Here is a 16,056-nt window from a genome sequence, read left to right as displayed (position 1 = left end):
ACAGAGAGAGCATTGCATTGTGGATTTTGACTTTAGATGCAACTGATTTCCACAATGACTTTCCATGTTGCTACCAACGTTATTATAACGCCAAAATTTGTTCCCAAAAAATATTGTTCTCATATATTTGTGTTATTTGTTACTGTAATGTGTTAACATTAACACATTTGGAGGCTTAACTGCATTAACAAACCAGGCACAAAACATAAAAACAGTTAACAGAAAGCAGAAGTTTATTTTTCAGTTTGGTCCAACTTGGTTGTATGATAATGTCACGAGATGGATTGGTAGTTATGTGGATAAGTGGGTGGCAGGGCTGGTGTGATCAGACGCACCAGCAGCGAGTTAGCTAATCAGACAGGTAGCTGGGGATTGGCTGTAATTTCCTTTAAAAGCCCTGTGTTTTGTGTTTTTCGGGGCTGGGAGTTGAGTGGATAATGTCTCTTTTTGTGGATCGGTCCCATATGCAAGTGTCCATGTCTTGGGTGTTTGCTGTGATTGCACTGGACCAGTGTCTGCGGGACGAGAAGTCTTCCTGGTGAATTCAAGTGAGAAAGTGGGCGGCTGCGCTGTTGACGAACTGGGGCTGTGGAGTTGAGAGGTGATCCAAGAGCAGAGGACCGAGAGAGGCATTGGTACAGTGCAGACCTAGGAGCTTTAGCTCCACCAAGTAAGGGACGTGATTTGTCCTGTGTTCCCCTTACACTACTCTTCTCTCTCTGGGCTATCTTTTTCCACAGTACTGAAAGCCACTATTGATGGCACTAAAGCCACTATTGAAGCCACTATTGATTGAGGCGAGGCCATCGGTGACGTAGCCAAGCAGAGTCTCAGACCGTTTGAGTTCCAGGACAGGGAGCCGTGCGGATCTGGATATCACCATACAGACTTTTATTTTGTGGGGCATCATTGGGCCCTAGAAATTTAGAGCCTATCCCCACTTTCTGATGACTGTTATTTATTTAATCCACTAACTGTTTAATTGTTACCTGATTAAATGATCATGTAACAATTAAATCATTAGGATTTGGGGCACCACGGAAGAAGTCATTTAGAGTTACCATCTCCCGAATAAAACTAAGGTCTTTACCTATAACATCGATAAACAGTCATCTTATTAATCATTACCTCTTATCAAATACTCATTCTGAAAGCTCGTAACCTTGGATCTGCAAAAACCTCAGCCTTGCACATTATTTAGTACCACACCAATTGGTGTAATTATTTATTTACGAGCCAACTAAAATGAGAACAGGATAACATACACACATAATACATGAGAAGAAAGGTCCCTAGTAGACTGACAAAATATTGTGGCTATTACCAAACTAATGAAAAGGGCTGGGGAAGAGAGAGAAAGGACACTTATCGTGGATACATTCCAGGACTGCTCTCACATTAATTGCAATTGCAATTTCTCATTTGTGCCTTGTCAAATTTGTGTACGGAACTTCACTATTTGAGCAGGAATTGCAATTCTGTTACTTAGAACCTTTTAGTTCCTCTGCAGTGACACCATAGTCTGAATATTGATATTGGTCATTCCTATGTTGAAGTCTTTACATGTGTTCTATCACCGTTTTATTGCAGTTCTCACATTAACAATTGCAATTCCTGCTCAAATAGTGAAGTTCCGTACACAAATTTGACAAGGCACAAATGAGAAATGAAAAGAAACTGCAACTTAAAATCTTAAGTTGCACATGAACCTTGCACATGAACCGCTGCCTGTTTGGAATAAAATAATCATGAATGTATTTACATGTGAAATGCCTTCATTCGTCGTTTATCTCGGTCGGAACCAAGCCTTCTCGGAAAGTTGTGGGTGTAAGGCTCTGATTGTCCATGAGGTCAATGTCCTTAGTTGTCTGTGGCTTCAATGACTTGTCATGTAGTCTGGGGCAGAATGAGTGGAACTGTTCCCTTCCACTCGTTCTGCTGTGTCAATGATAATCAGCTGTGTCAATGATTCCCATTGGTGATGAGCATAGTAGGATAGTCGTTTAGATAATATTTTCTTGATATCTGACATCTCATCAGCTGTCCCAGTGATTGTCTGAGGTGAGCTTCTCGCCTCTTCCTCCTTGTGGTGTTATTCAGGATTCGGACCATGATAGACATGAGCTGCAGCTCTTCCTCTCTCTGGTCTAAAGGAAGGTGAGTTTATTTCTTCACCTCGTGTTGAGGTTCAGAGTTTCAACCATTTAAAACATGTAGTTCTTGCTTCACGTTTCCTGGTCTAATGTTAATTTCGTTACTAAGGCTTTTATGCACTCTGGCCAAAGGAGATGGCTCTGTCCCTCTGACACGCTCTTCTGACCTCACTTTGGGCATGGCTACTTAATGTGCAAAGGATATGATTAGAAGTTCTCTCCTGACTCCTAAAATCACATTTCTATCTCAACAAAAACACTCTACATTTTTTTCACATTGTATGCAAAGCACATTGGATGAAAACTTGACAGATAAAGGGGGTATCCTTTCCAAGTTACACTATTTAGTCCCTACAGTTTTTAATAACATCACAAAATAAAAACCTTTATTACATTGGTTTTCTACATTTTCCCACATCGTTCCATTAGAGATATTGTTCCATTCACTTTATGGACATTAGCGTTTTGGGCGGGCAGAAGTCTCTCTAGAGAAAGGCATTCCTTTGGTTGATACTAAAGAGCGAGAGAGTCTCCCTCTCTTTTAATTTACGACCGGGTGTGAACGGTCAACCATCCAGCAGTTCCCTCTCCCCTCTGTGGGAGAGAGGCCTGGTTACTGTCACCCCCTTTCTATATGTTGTCTGTCTTTTCCCCCTCCCTATTTTGTCCCATAGCAGTAGAGTCCGTTAGAGGGGTTAGCAGACTAGAGCAGGCCCAAGGGTGGGTCCCATGTGTGCTGGAGAACATTAAATCCTGTGTTGGGTGAAGTTAAAAGGGGTTCAGACTAAACGGATATTAACATTAAAGGAGACATTTTTAAGCTTGATTTGAATATTCTTTTGTCACGCATTATGTTTCACTTCATTTCCTGACTAATTCAATATGCTCCTGGGCTTTTGAGCGTTGCTAGAATATTCTCAACTTGAATCTGTTACAGGAACATCCGAGTACTAGAAACATTCTGAGAATCTAAAGTTGAACTCGTAAACTATTCAGTGCAGCAGTTAATTACTATCCTCTTCCAATGTATTTGTCATAATCTGAAGGGTTTGAGAGCATCATCAGTTTTCCATTTGTTTAGTCAACTAAAAACACACAAATGATGGCGCTTAGCACCGTCCTCATCATGTTCTTAATTACACACCTCATTGCAGATTACCTTGTGGAGAAGACAATCATCTGCCTGAAAATGAATTGCCATTTGTGATATATTAACATGAAGTAATTGGTTTAACTGGTTTTTCATATTTTCTGGAAGCTGATAATGTGAAGTGCAATTCTGTGATTTTTACATTTATGTTTTGGACTGTTAAATATGCAAACAAAATTACTATAAATGGCATAGCCAATGAACGGGGTAACACATTTTCATAATTCCAGCATTTACGTAAAATGAGCCAAGATCAACACAGCTAAATGACAATCCAAGATCCGGACGTATGTAGCCAATACCATTACTTTATGCATTGTTACCCTAGTTACCTTTCCTTCAGTATGCCTCGCAAATCTCCTGTGGCCATGCAACCTCAGTGTTTTGTAGGTAGAACATAAGTGACAAATTCATCATAGAGGCATAACTGTCTCTTTCCACGTGTTTCTCAGTGTCCCATGGAGAGGTTATCAGGAGTTTAACAAGCTAGAAGGTCATTCCATCAATTCCTGTCAGCTTGGGTAACATCACTTCATGCTGTAGCCGGTTTGCACAGAGCTCTAATACAATCAAGAAATGAAATGTCACAACAAACCTTAATTTGCCCCTCTGTTTTGTCTTTGTGCAAGTGAGACAAACATATTGTCATTAGCTTTAACGTAACACCACCCCTTCAAATGCTCTGGCTCACTCATAAACAGAAACGTGCTTCTTTGCACGCACAAATACACACACACACTTTTTTGGAGTAACATTTCCTCAGGGGACAGTTAATGGGACTATAAGGGACAACACAGAATTGGAACCAGGAAAGATTCCAGGAAATTAAAGGGCCAATGGCAACAGATGCAGAAGGTGTGCTGAGTAACCCAGTTTCTATGAACTTACCCTACAACAAAGTAATGAGCACGAACATTACATGTCTTGAGTAAGAGTAATATACGTGTATATATATTGCATAGAATTTGTAAGTATTTATCAAACATGCTAAAAAAGTTAAAGCATGCTTAATCTGCTTTTCAGTTCCACTCCGTAATGTTAGATGATAACACATGATGCGCTCTGCTGCAAAGCTTAAACAATAGACAACACTGACCATCCAGCAACATGTAATACATTATACCCTTGGCTTGCCCCTGAAAAAGCTGTGATATTTTGTAACTAATGACGCTTTTCACGCATACAACGTTTTCATCCAATTAGCGAATAAGGTGTTGACAATGTTAACCTCCTCTTCATTATACTGCCATACTACTGTATTACCCTCAGGGCTCTAATGTAGTGCATGTAAATAACAGCTCTCTTACTTCCCTCTGCCCACAGCCATAACACCATACCACCTCAATGCAAGCAAAACCAAAGTAAGAAGAATGGGCTACATTTGGCTATAGCATCCTCAAGATTCACCAAAATACTAAGAAGAGGCTAGATTTGGCTAAGGCATCTACTCTACTAAGTCTCACCAGAATGTTGCCTAGTCCAAGATCAAATCCAAGTTGATTGGATACATCAACATTTTAAGACAATCAAGTGTGTCTAATGTCGCACATCAATGTGGTTGATGAAGTGGGGGCCCACGTCTGGTTGTAAGTGTTTCTACATCAACTCAGTGAGCATTGCAGGAGTTTTACCCCCAGAGGGTTAGCTGGGAGCTATAGCTTTCAGCATGACAGGCTGCATAGAGCAGTCCTGATGATGGGGAAACAGAATAGAATAACTGTTGGTGTCCCAAATGGGACCCCATTCCCTATATAGTGCACTATTTGGGAACTGGTCAGTGTTTTATAAAGTGAATAGGGTGGCATTTGAGATGCAAACTCTGTCTGCTTGGAGCCAAATCAACAATCCCAACCTCTCTCGGTGGCGTTGTCGGCTACATAGGCGGTGACTAATCTACATCTCTGGGTAAATGAGTTGGGCTCAAAGCACTGATGTGAGTTGTAAATGAGAAAACTGAGGAGATAATGCAATTCTTCTAGTTACTTCTAATAGAAGTAATAAGAGACAGTATGGATAGAAATAATGGACTGTATTTACATTGTATTCACAAATATAAAGTAGGTAGTGACTTGGTCACGCATTGGAATAAATAATATACTGTCTAATAGGGCAGCAGTGTTGGCTGTGTGCGTATGTGTGTATGTTTGCTTGTGTTTGAGTGCACATCTGTTTGTGTATAGGTTTGTGTGTAAGGGTTGGATGTGTGGGTAGTCATTGCAAATAATCTCTAAGGTGCAGGGTGACAGCTGGGATTAGCTGTTCAGCAGCCTGATGGCTTGGTGGTACTAGCTGTCTCGGAGCCTGTTGGTCCGAGACCTGATGCTCTGATACGGCTTGCCAGATTGTAACAGAGTGAGCAGTCTGTGGCTCAGGTGACTGGAGTGCTTAACGATTTGGAGTAGATGTCCTGGAGGGCAGGGAGCTCCCTCCCAGTGATGTATTGGGCCATGCGCACACATGAATGAGGGCAGTGCAGCTGCTGTACCAGACGGTGATGCAGCCGGTCAAGATGCTCTCGATAGTGCAGCTGTAGAATTTCTTGACGACCCGAGGGCCCATGCCGAATTTCTTCAGCTGCCTGAGGTTGACGAGGCACTGTGGCACCTTCTTCTCCACGGTGGTGGTGTGATTGGACCATGTCAGGTCATCTGTCAAGGAACTTGAAGCTTTTGACCCTCTCCAATGCAGCCCTGTCGATAACAATAAGGATGTGCTTCCCCTGTAGTCCACGATCATCTCCTTAGTTTTGCTGATGTTGACAGTGGCTGTTCTCTTGGAACAACTCCGTCAGGGCTCTAACCTCCTATAGGCTGTCTCGTCGCCGATCAGGTCCGTCATGTCATAGGCAAACTTAATGAAGGCGTCCTTCCTAACTCAGTTGCCGGAAAGGAAGAACACCGCTCATGGATTTCACCATGAGGCCACCGCTGACTTTTAAACAGTTACAGAGTTTAATGGCAGAGTATAATAGCTGTGATTGGAGAAAACTGAGGCTGGATCAACAACATTGTAGTTACACCACAATACTAACCTAACAAGGAAAGCTGTTTAGAATACAAATATTCCAAATATTCTTGTTCGCAATAAGGCACTAAAGTAAAACTGCTAAAAATATGGAAAATAAATTAACTTTATGTCCTGAATGCAAAGCATTATGTTTGGGGCAAATCCAACACAACACGTCGCTGAGTACCACTCTTCATATTTTCAAGCATGGTGGTGGCTACATCGTGTTATGCGTATGCTTGTCATCAACAAGGACTAGGGATAAAAATAAATGGAATAGAGCTAAGCACAGACAAAATCACCTGGACAATAACATAAAACAAGGCCAAATATATAGTGGAGTTGCTTAACAAGACAACATTGACTGTTCCTGAGCAGCCTGGTTACAGTTTTGACTTACAGTTGAAGTCAGGAGTTTACATACACTTAGAGCAAGGGAAACAACTACTTCAAGGTCTGAGTGAATGACATCACCGATTGAAACACTATTAGCACGCACCCCGCTAACCATTTCACTCACCCCCCTTTTGACCTCCTTTTGACCTCCTCCTTTTCCGCAGCAACCAGTGATCCGGGTCAACAGCATCAATGTAAGTGTTCCTTCCGTCCCGCTCCTCGCTCCTACCTGGTCTCAAACCAGGGACCCTCTGCACACATCGACAACAGTAACCCTCGAAGCACCGTTATCCATCGCTCCACAAAAGCCGCGGCCCTTGCAGTGCAAGGGAAACAACTACTTCAAGGTCTCAGAGTGAGTGATGTCACCGTTAGAGACGATATTAGCGCGCACCCCTCTAACTAGCTAGCCATTTCATACCGGTTACAAAGGCACTGAAAATGCGTTGGTCCACGCTCTCAGTTTTGTGCTGATGTTGCTAGTTACCCAAGGTTTCTGGTTGGGATATGTGTGAATAGTCATTGTTGGGACATCCCCTGTGCATTTCCTGATGAACCCTGTGACTGAGTTTGTATACACATTGACATTATTGTCAATTATTTCCCAGTCCATGTGATCAAAGGTGTTTTGTAGCATAAGTTCTCATTGGTCAGACCAGCGTTGAACAGATCTTACCAGGTGTACTTCCTGCTTGAATGTTAGAAGTAAGATGGAGGCATAGTCTGATTTGTTGGTGGGGGGGGGGGGGGGGGGGTGATGGAGGGCTTTGTATCCGTTTTGTATGTATCTTTCAAATCTTGGAATGTTCTCAAATCATTATATGATATCGGCAAGGGTACAGATTCCACATTTGGACCATCGGGGGAATTAACAGGCCGCCCTCTGGATAGCAAAGCATTATTGAGAAATATTGGAGTATGGGCATGCCATTTTGATTCCAAGTTACATTGTTTAAAAAAAAATGTACCTTGCCATATTCATTTTGAAACCGCACTATGAATTTTATCCCAATAGCCATGGGAAGTATTGAACAACAGAAATTCAGCTGTGGCAATATATTAATTTTGACTATAGATATTCTGCCTGTTAAAGCAACTGGGATATTATTCCATCTAACGAGACCGGATTGAATTGATTTGAGCTTTCTGTTAAAGGTTTTGCCAATGGTTTTATCTAAAGAAGGAAATATATCTAATCCCAAGTATTTAAAATGGGAAACGATTGGGATTCCATAAGTAGAGATGGAATCCTCCATCAGGGTCTTGAGGCAGTAAAGCTGATTTGGTTAGATCCATTTTATAACTTGAGACGAATTTGAATTGATTTATAAACTTCGGAAGCGATTGAGATGCATTGTTTAGATTTACTAAAATATAGTCTGCATATAATGAGGTGAAGTGATCAATAGATTTTAAGGAAATTAGTGTTACTGCCTTGGGTGCCATGGATAATAAAAATAGCAAAGGAAAAATTGGATTGCATTGTCTGTTGCTTCTAGTGATTCTGAACAGAGCGGAGCAGTCATTGCCTGTTAGAACTATGGCTGAAGGATTGGCATATATCATTTTAATCAAATTATTGAAATTGGAGCCAATTCCCATATGTTCTAAAACAGGCCAGAGATGCTGTATGTCCAATCTTTATAAAGCTTTTTCTGCATCAAGAGATAATACAGCCCAAGGAACTGTTTCTGATGAAGCATTTAAGATATGCAACAGGAAGGGCTCCCGTGATTAAAAGGAAAGTTGAATTTCTGGTAAGCAGGGTTGGGTAGGTTGCTTTCTAGATGTAATCCGCGACAGTCCAAAGTTGCAATCAGTAACGTAATTTTTGGATTACCCAAACTCAGTAATGTAATCTGATTACATTCAGTTAATTTTAAATTACTTTCCCCTTAAGAGGCATTAGAAGACCAATTACCAATTGAACGATAGCTATTGTAGGATAAATCAATGTTAAAGTTTACATAGCTGGCCATATATGGATGTTACATTTTACTTTATGGGTTGGTTATGTAGGCTTCTTCTAACCCATTGCTTTCTACTACATATAATGATATGATTAAATTATATCTTTACATTAAAAACCAATGTCTATCAGAATCTCAGTCATTCCAATAAATGTTATACCTTGATCTTCAAGAATAGGACTTGGAAGTATGGAAGTATAGATTAGCCAATTTGTTTACCTTAGCATAACTTCAAAACGAAGGATTTATTAGCCAGCCCTACTCTGTTGTTTCTGATTTTGTTGTCATGGAGGACTGATTGGGCTCATTGATTCAAGTTGGGGGAAAAATGCTGCGCTCATGGAATGGCATGCTTTGAGCACTACTGAAAATTGTTATTTACAGTACCAGTCAAAAGTTTGGACACACCTACTCATTCCAGGTTTTTATTTATTTTTACAATGTTCTACATTGTAGATTAATAGTGAAGACATCAAAACTATGAAATAACACATATGGAATCGTGTTGTAACCAGAAGTGTTTAACAAATCCAAATATAATTTATATTTGAGATTCTAAGTAGCCACCCTTTGACTTGACAGCTTTGCACACTCTTGACATTCTCTCAAACAGCCCCGTGTTGAGGATCAGCGTGGCGGATGTGTTGTTGCCTACCCTTACCACCTTGGGGCGGCCCATCAAGAATTCCAGGATCCAGTTGCAAAGGGAGATTTTTAGTCCCATGGTCCTTAGCTTAGTGATGAGCTTTGAGGGCACTGTGGTGTTGAACACTGAGCTGTAGTCAATGAATAGCATTCTCACATAGGTGTTCCTTTTGTCCAGGTGTGAAAGGGCAGTGTGGAGTGCAATAGAGATAGCATCGTCTGTGGATCTGTTGGGGCGGTATGCAAATTATAGTGGGTCTAGGGTTTCTGGGATAATGGTGTTGATGTGAGCCATGACCAGCCTTTCAAAGCACTCCATGGCTACAGACATGAGTGTTACGGGTCGGTAGTCATTTAGGCAGGTTACCTTAGTGTTCTTGGGCACAGGGACTATGGTGGTCTGCTTTTAACAAGACAGAGGTTGAAAGTATAATGTCAGTGAAGATGCTTGCCAGTTGGTCAGCGCATGCTCCCGAGTACACGTTCTGGTAATCCGTCTGGCCCTGCAGCCTTGTGAATGTTGACCTGTTTAAAGGTCTTACTCACATCGGCTGCGGAGAGCGTGATCACGCAGTCATCCAGAACAGCTGATGCTTTCATGCATGTTTCAGTGTTACTTGCCTCGAAGCGAGCATAGAAGTAATTTAGCTTGTCTGTTAGGCTCCTGTCACTGGACAGCTCTCGTCTGTGCTTCCCTTTGTAGTCTGTAATAGTTTGCAAGCCCTGCCACATCCGTCGGAGCCGGTCTAGTGCGATTTGATCTTAGTCATGTATTGATACTTTGCCTGTTTGATGGTTCGTCAGAGGGCATAGCGGGATTTCTTATAAACTTCCGAGTTAGAATCCCGCTCCTTGAAAGTGGCAGCTCTACCCTTTAGCTCAGTGTGGATGTTGCCTGTAATCCATGGCTTCTGGTTGGGGTATGTAAGTACAGTCACTTTGGGGACGACGTCGTCGACGCACTTATGAAGTCAGTGACTGATGTGGTCTACTCAATGACCTCGGAAGAATCCCGGAACATATTCCAGTTTGTGCTAGCAAAACAGTACTGTACTGTTTTGTCCCCGGCCACTAGGAGCGCCGCCTCTGGATGAGCGTTTTCATGTTCGCTTATGGCAAACAGGAAAACGGTCTTCCTTAATATTAGATTTTGTGCACCAGCTGTTTACAAATATACATAGACCGCCACCCCTTCTCTTACCAGAGGCTGCTGTTCTATCCTGGCGATACAGTGTATAACCTGCCAGCTGTATGTTATTCATGTCGTCGTTCAGCCACGACTCGGTGAAACATAAAATATTCGTTTTTAATGTCCCGTTGGTAGGATATACATGCTTTTAGTTCGTCCAATTTATTATCCAGTATGTTGGCCAATAGGACAATTGATGGCAAAGGCGGATTAGCCACTCGTCAGTGGCACCCTGATCTCCTTCCGCGAAACCTCCATCGCTTTCTCCTGCAAATTACAGGGATGAGGTCCTGTTCGTGTGTCTGGAGTAAATCCCTCTCGTCCGACTCATGAAAGAAAAATTATTCATCCAATTCAAGGTGAGTAATCGCTGTTCTGATGTCCAGAAGCTCTTTTAAGTCATAAGAGACAGTAGCAGCAAGGTTATGTACAAAATAAGTTACAAACAATGTGAAAAAACAAACAGAATAGCACGTTTGGTTAAGAGCCAATAAAACGGCAGCCATCCTCTCTGGTGCCATTACGATCTCCTGTTAGTATCGCTTTAATTAAAAAACTTCTACAGGCTAGGGTCCTTTTTTCTCAATTTCTGCTTGACTTACGTGCCCAAAGTAAACTGCCTGTTGCTCAGGCCCTGAAGCCAGGATATGCATATAATTGGTACCATTGGAAAGAAAGCACCCTGACGTTTGTAGAAATGTTAAAATACTGTAGGAGACTATAACACAATAGATGTGGCAGGAGAAAATCCAAAGAAAAGACAACGCGCACCTGTTAATATCACTTTCCTATTGAACATACTACTTTCCGTATTAAATATTATAGTTTGATTACATTTTAGGGTATCTGAGGATTAAATAGAAATATATTTTGACTTGTTGAAACAAAGTTTAGGGGTAGATTTTCGGATTCCTATCTTGGCATGTTGAACGGGTGGATTACTCAAATCGATGGCGCCAACTAAACAGACCTTTTGGGATATAAAGAAGGATTGTATTTAAGGAAAGAGATTGATGAGGGAAATCTGTGTGGAATGGTACTGCTTGACCTACAGAAGGCCTTTGATACAGTTAACCACTGTCTCCTAATCTCCAAACTGGAGGCACTGGGGTTAAGCAGTATCCCTCTAGGCTGCGTAAAGTCCTATTTATCAGGAAGGGAGCAAGTAGTAGAGGTTAATGGTTCACTGTATCATGCAGAACTAATGAGTTGTGGCGTTCCACAGGGGAGCGTGCTTGGGCCTCTGCTGTTATATAAACGATATGAAAGATGCTTGTTCTTGCCGTCTTTTTCTTTATGCGGATAACTCTACACTTCTGGTGTCTCACAAAAGTAAAACTATGTTGGAGAGCATACTTAGCACAGAGCTTACTAACATTAGAAAATGGCTTGGAGATAATAAGCTATCTCTGCATTTAGGGAAAACTGAAGCAATTATTTTGGGATCCAGACCTAAATTGTGTAGGTTGTCTGAAATCAGAGTGGAGTTAGGGGGTGAGGTGCTGACTACTAAAACCTCTGTTAGCTACTTGGGATGTATCCTTGATGGAAGCTTTGGAGGTGTGAGCATGGCCAATAAGGTGCTAGGGAGGGTTAATGCCAGGACTACATTTTTGTCTAGAAAGTCCAAGCTGCTTGATAAGGACTCCATGAAAGTGCTAGCTACTGCCCTCATTCAATGCCATTTTGACTATGCTAGTACTTCCTGGTTTGGGGGCTTATCTAAACTTATGTACAGGAGTGTATGGTCCTGCGCCCAGATATCTAAGTGATTACTTTCCTCGTGTTAGGGATGCACACAATCACAGCACCAGATCAGGTGTTGCTGATGTGTGTATATACAGGTTCAGGAGTAATGCTGGGAAAGGTACTTTCTTGTATACTGGAGCCTCAGAATGGAATGAGTTGCCTCTGCCTATAAAAACAATGTCCTCTCTGGACAGCTTTAAAAATAAAGTAAAAATATGTTTGTCTTCTGTGCCCATATGAATGTGATGTAACTGGAATGATGAGATCGATGTTCTTCTTCAATGTTTTTGTTTTATTATTTCACTGCCATACTGTGTTTGATCTTGTCTAGCAATCTTGTCTCAAGAGGACCACAATGGAAATGAGTCCCAAACTTTATTGTGTGTTATCCTCAATGATTTTATTAATGTGCATGTATGGCTTTATGTGTGCTTGTTTTTTAAAATGGTCTAATAAACTAAACTAAACTAAAATAACAAAACGACACTACATGTTGTAGCTGGGACCCTTTGGATGACAAATCAGAGGAAGATTTTCAAAAACGTAAGTGAATATTTAATCGCTATTTGTGAATTTATGAAACCTGTGCCGGTGGAAAAATATTTTGATGTGGGGCGCCGTCCTCAAACAATCGCATGGCATGGTTTCACTGTAAAGCCTACTGTAAATCGGACAGTGCAGTTAGATTAACAAGAATTTAAGCTTTCAACCGATAGAAGACACTTGTATGTACCTAAATGTTTAATATCCATTTTTATGATTATTTATTAGAATTGTGTGCCCTCCAGTTTCACCAGAAGTTGTCCCTCTAGCGGGACGCCTAGCCTTAAGAAGTTTTTAAAGAAAACTAGCGCTAACACAGTGCTCCATGTGAAGTTCATCATCTTCATTGCAATCCACCCGTGATGTTGTCACCGATCAGACTCTGTATTTGTCGGAAGATCTACCACAGCAGTGCTCATGTCGTAATAATGAGACATAGGCATCAATCACTATGTTGTCTCACACAGTGAAATGGACTGCTTTCCAAAGGTTTTTTTTGTGTTTGTGTACTCACTGTGAAATGTTGTCTCTGTAAAACACAGAGTCAGTGTGAGTGTGTGAATATAAATGATTGAAGGGTAGTTCTTCTGGGGTGTTCTACAGTAATCTCCACAGTTTGATGTTCTTGTCTTGTTGTTTTGGATTTCACCTGCAATGCGTCATCCGTTCCTGGCCTGCCAATAGATGACTGAGGAGCGACCAGACCATCATAAATAAATTATCTGGATTACGTCCCAAATTGCACCCTATTCCCTATATATTGCACTACTTTTGACCAGAACTCTATGGGTCCTGGTCAAAAGTAGTGCACTACATAGGGAATAGGGTGTCATTTGGGATGCATACCGAGTGATGCCAATCTCCTCTGCCATGCACCAGCCAGGCCCTGGGTACAGTTTTTTTCAATCACTTTGGCACACATTTCAGATGTAAGTGATATATTTTCAAAACTCTAAGTACAAAAGTCTAAACTGATAACATTTGTTATGCCCCCATCTTAGGTTCAGAACCTTTGATTGTGCATTCATCTGAGTTTTCTGTGAAATACCATGAACATTTAATTTAGTCACCAATACAACAGCTAATGATAGGTTCACAGTTAAATGACTAAACAAACATTTAATCCAAAAGCAAAAAATACAATATACACATTTCAAAACTGTTCTTTTTGAAGTGCTGAATACAAAGAATAGTCTATGGTAAACAATTTTTCATACAGTACGTTCCACAGTTGTGTCAAGTTTGCTGGATGTCCTTTGCGTGGTGGACCATTCTTGAAACTGTTGAGAGTGAAAAACTCAGCAACGTTGCAATTTTTGACACAAACCCCTACGCCTGGCCTGTCACCTACTACCATACCCCGTTCAAAGGCACTTAAATTGTCTTGCCCTTTCACCATCTGAATGGCACACATACACATTTTAATGAATTGATAGTTAAATGTATTGTTAACAAATCATAAAGTAATGTGAATATTGCATTTTGAAAAGCAGATACTTGTATCCAAATTGAAAGAGTGATTTGGTGCAGTGAACAAGTGACTGTGAATTTGTTTGTTGTACAGTCAATTGAAAATGTGCTTAGAGTTTTGACACGAGCCATTTTGATGATCTGTTTAGATTTTTGAGCTTAGAGTTGTGAAAATGTACCACATACTTGTAAAAATGGCACAAGTGATAAAGGTAATACAATCTATCAATGACAGAGGCGTGTGAGATACTGTATGATGTGATCACATCAGCCTTGTCAAGCCCACCCACCTGAAGCTGTGCCTAGTAATGAGACCTGCATATGTAATAAGCCTGACCCACTGTGCACAGACGTCAGTTCAACGTCGTGTTTTGATTTACATTTGGTTGACTTGTCAAATAACGTGAATGCAACGTGAAATCAGTCAAACATTTCGTGTGTGTGTGTATGCGAGGCTCCACAAGTGAATGGGAAAATCTCGCTACTAGTCTCATTGACCAATGCGCCACAGCTTGAGTGACATACTTTCTAGTCTGTATCATTCTGCATCATTTCTAGCCTGTATCATCAACTGAATAAATGTCAGTTCAGGAAGTTGTCAACTGGGAAATCTAATGTTATCTCAGTAGTATCTGTCTGAGATGGTTTTCTGTTCTCTCATTCATCTTATTAAACAGCGTTGTCTTCTTTTTCATAAGAAGCAGCAGGTGTGTTCCTCTATATGACCATTTTCATAGGAATACAACCAAACTCAATTTCAACAAATTATCCCCATCAATACCATACACGAAGATCAATATTCTAAAGCAATATCAAGACCCTGTTCTGTAAGGAATGCACATAGATTTCTAATCCTTTCAAAATTTATCCTAACAGCATTTGAATAAATGAGGAAAGACAAACATTAAAACCTACACGAGAACCACAGTGGTCTCTGGGAAATTCCCCTGCCTGTACATTACCACTGCTGCTGTGCGTCTGCCGTCTGACAGTTGAAGATATATGATTGTTTGTTTTCAAAGCCATAGTTCTTTAGCTTTGTCAAAAGAAGAAAGTTACTTCAATCACCACCATGAAAAGCAGCAGAAAAATGCATTATCTTTTTCATACCCTCCTATCTCTCCAAAGGCAGCAGCAAAAAGGTAAACACAACACAATAAGCATATTTTAAAATACATTCCCTGGGAGTGACAAATAACAATAATGACTTGAATCAAGACCTCCCATTGGCATTTTCCTTTCACTGAACAGCTTCAATCCTCATGTCACTGTCAAACATTTTTAAGACATTGGAACTATAAAGAGTTTCTACACGACAATGATGGCTCTAGAGGGTACATGTCACTACATTTCTGATTAAATCTTCTGCCACTACAAATTATCCTCAAAGCATGTTCTAGAAGGTGAGGAGGATAGCCTCTAACACTAAGTGGATGTCTTATATAAACCCATTCAAGCCATCTCTCTCAAGGTATACCATTCAATGTATGTACAGTGCCTTCAGAATGTCACGCCCTGACATTTTTTATGTCTCTATTTGGTTTGGTCAGGGTGTGATTTGGGGTGGGCATTCTATGTTTTGTTTTCTATGATTTTGTGGTTCTATGTTTTGGCCGGGTATGGTTCTCAATCAGGGACAGCTATCTATCGTTGTCTCTGATTGGGAACCATACTTAGGTAGCCCTTTTCCCTCCTTTGGTTGTGGGTAGTTAACTTTGTTTGTGGCACTAATGCCCTGTAAGCTTCACGGTTGTTTTTCGTTTGTTTTGTTGGCGACATTTTGAA

General features: G+C 40.9%; 1 protein-coding gene across 1 annotated transcript in view; it reads right to left on the bottom strand.

The window, feature by feature from the left end:
• The window catches only part of LOC139542343 (synaptotagmin-6-like), an 81,709-nt gene that overhangs the window by 59,787 nt on the left and 5,866 nt on the right, over positions 1-16,056 (bottom strand). The window lies entirely within an intron of this gene.

This window comes from Salvelinus alpinus, chromosome 17, assembly GCF_045679555.1.
Source record: "Salvelinus alpinus chromosome 17, SLU_Salpinus.1, whole genome shotgun sequence".
Classification (NCBI taxonomy): Eukaryota; Metazoa; Chordata; class Actinopteri; order Salmoniformes; family Salmonidae; genus Salvelinus; species Salvelinus alpinus.
The sequence above is the reverse complement of the archived record's forward strand: the minus strand, read 5'-3'. Positions and strand labels throughout refer to the sequence as shown.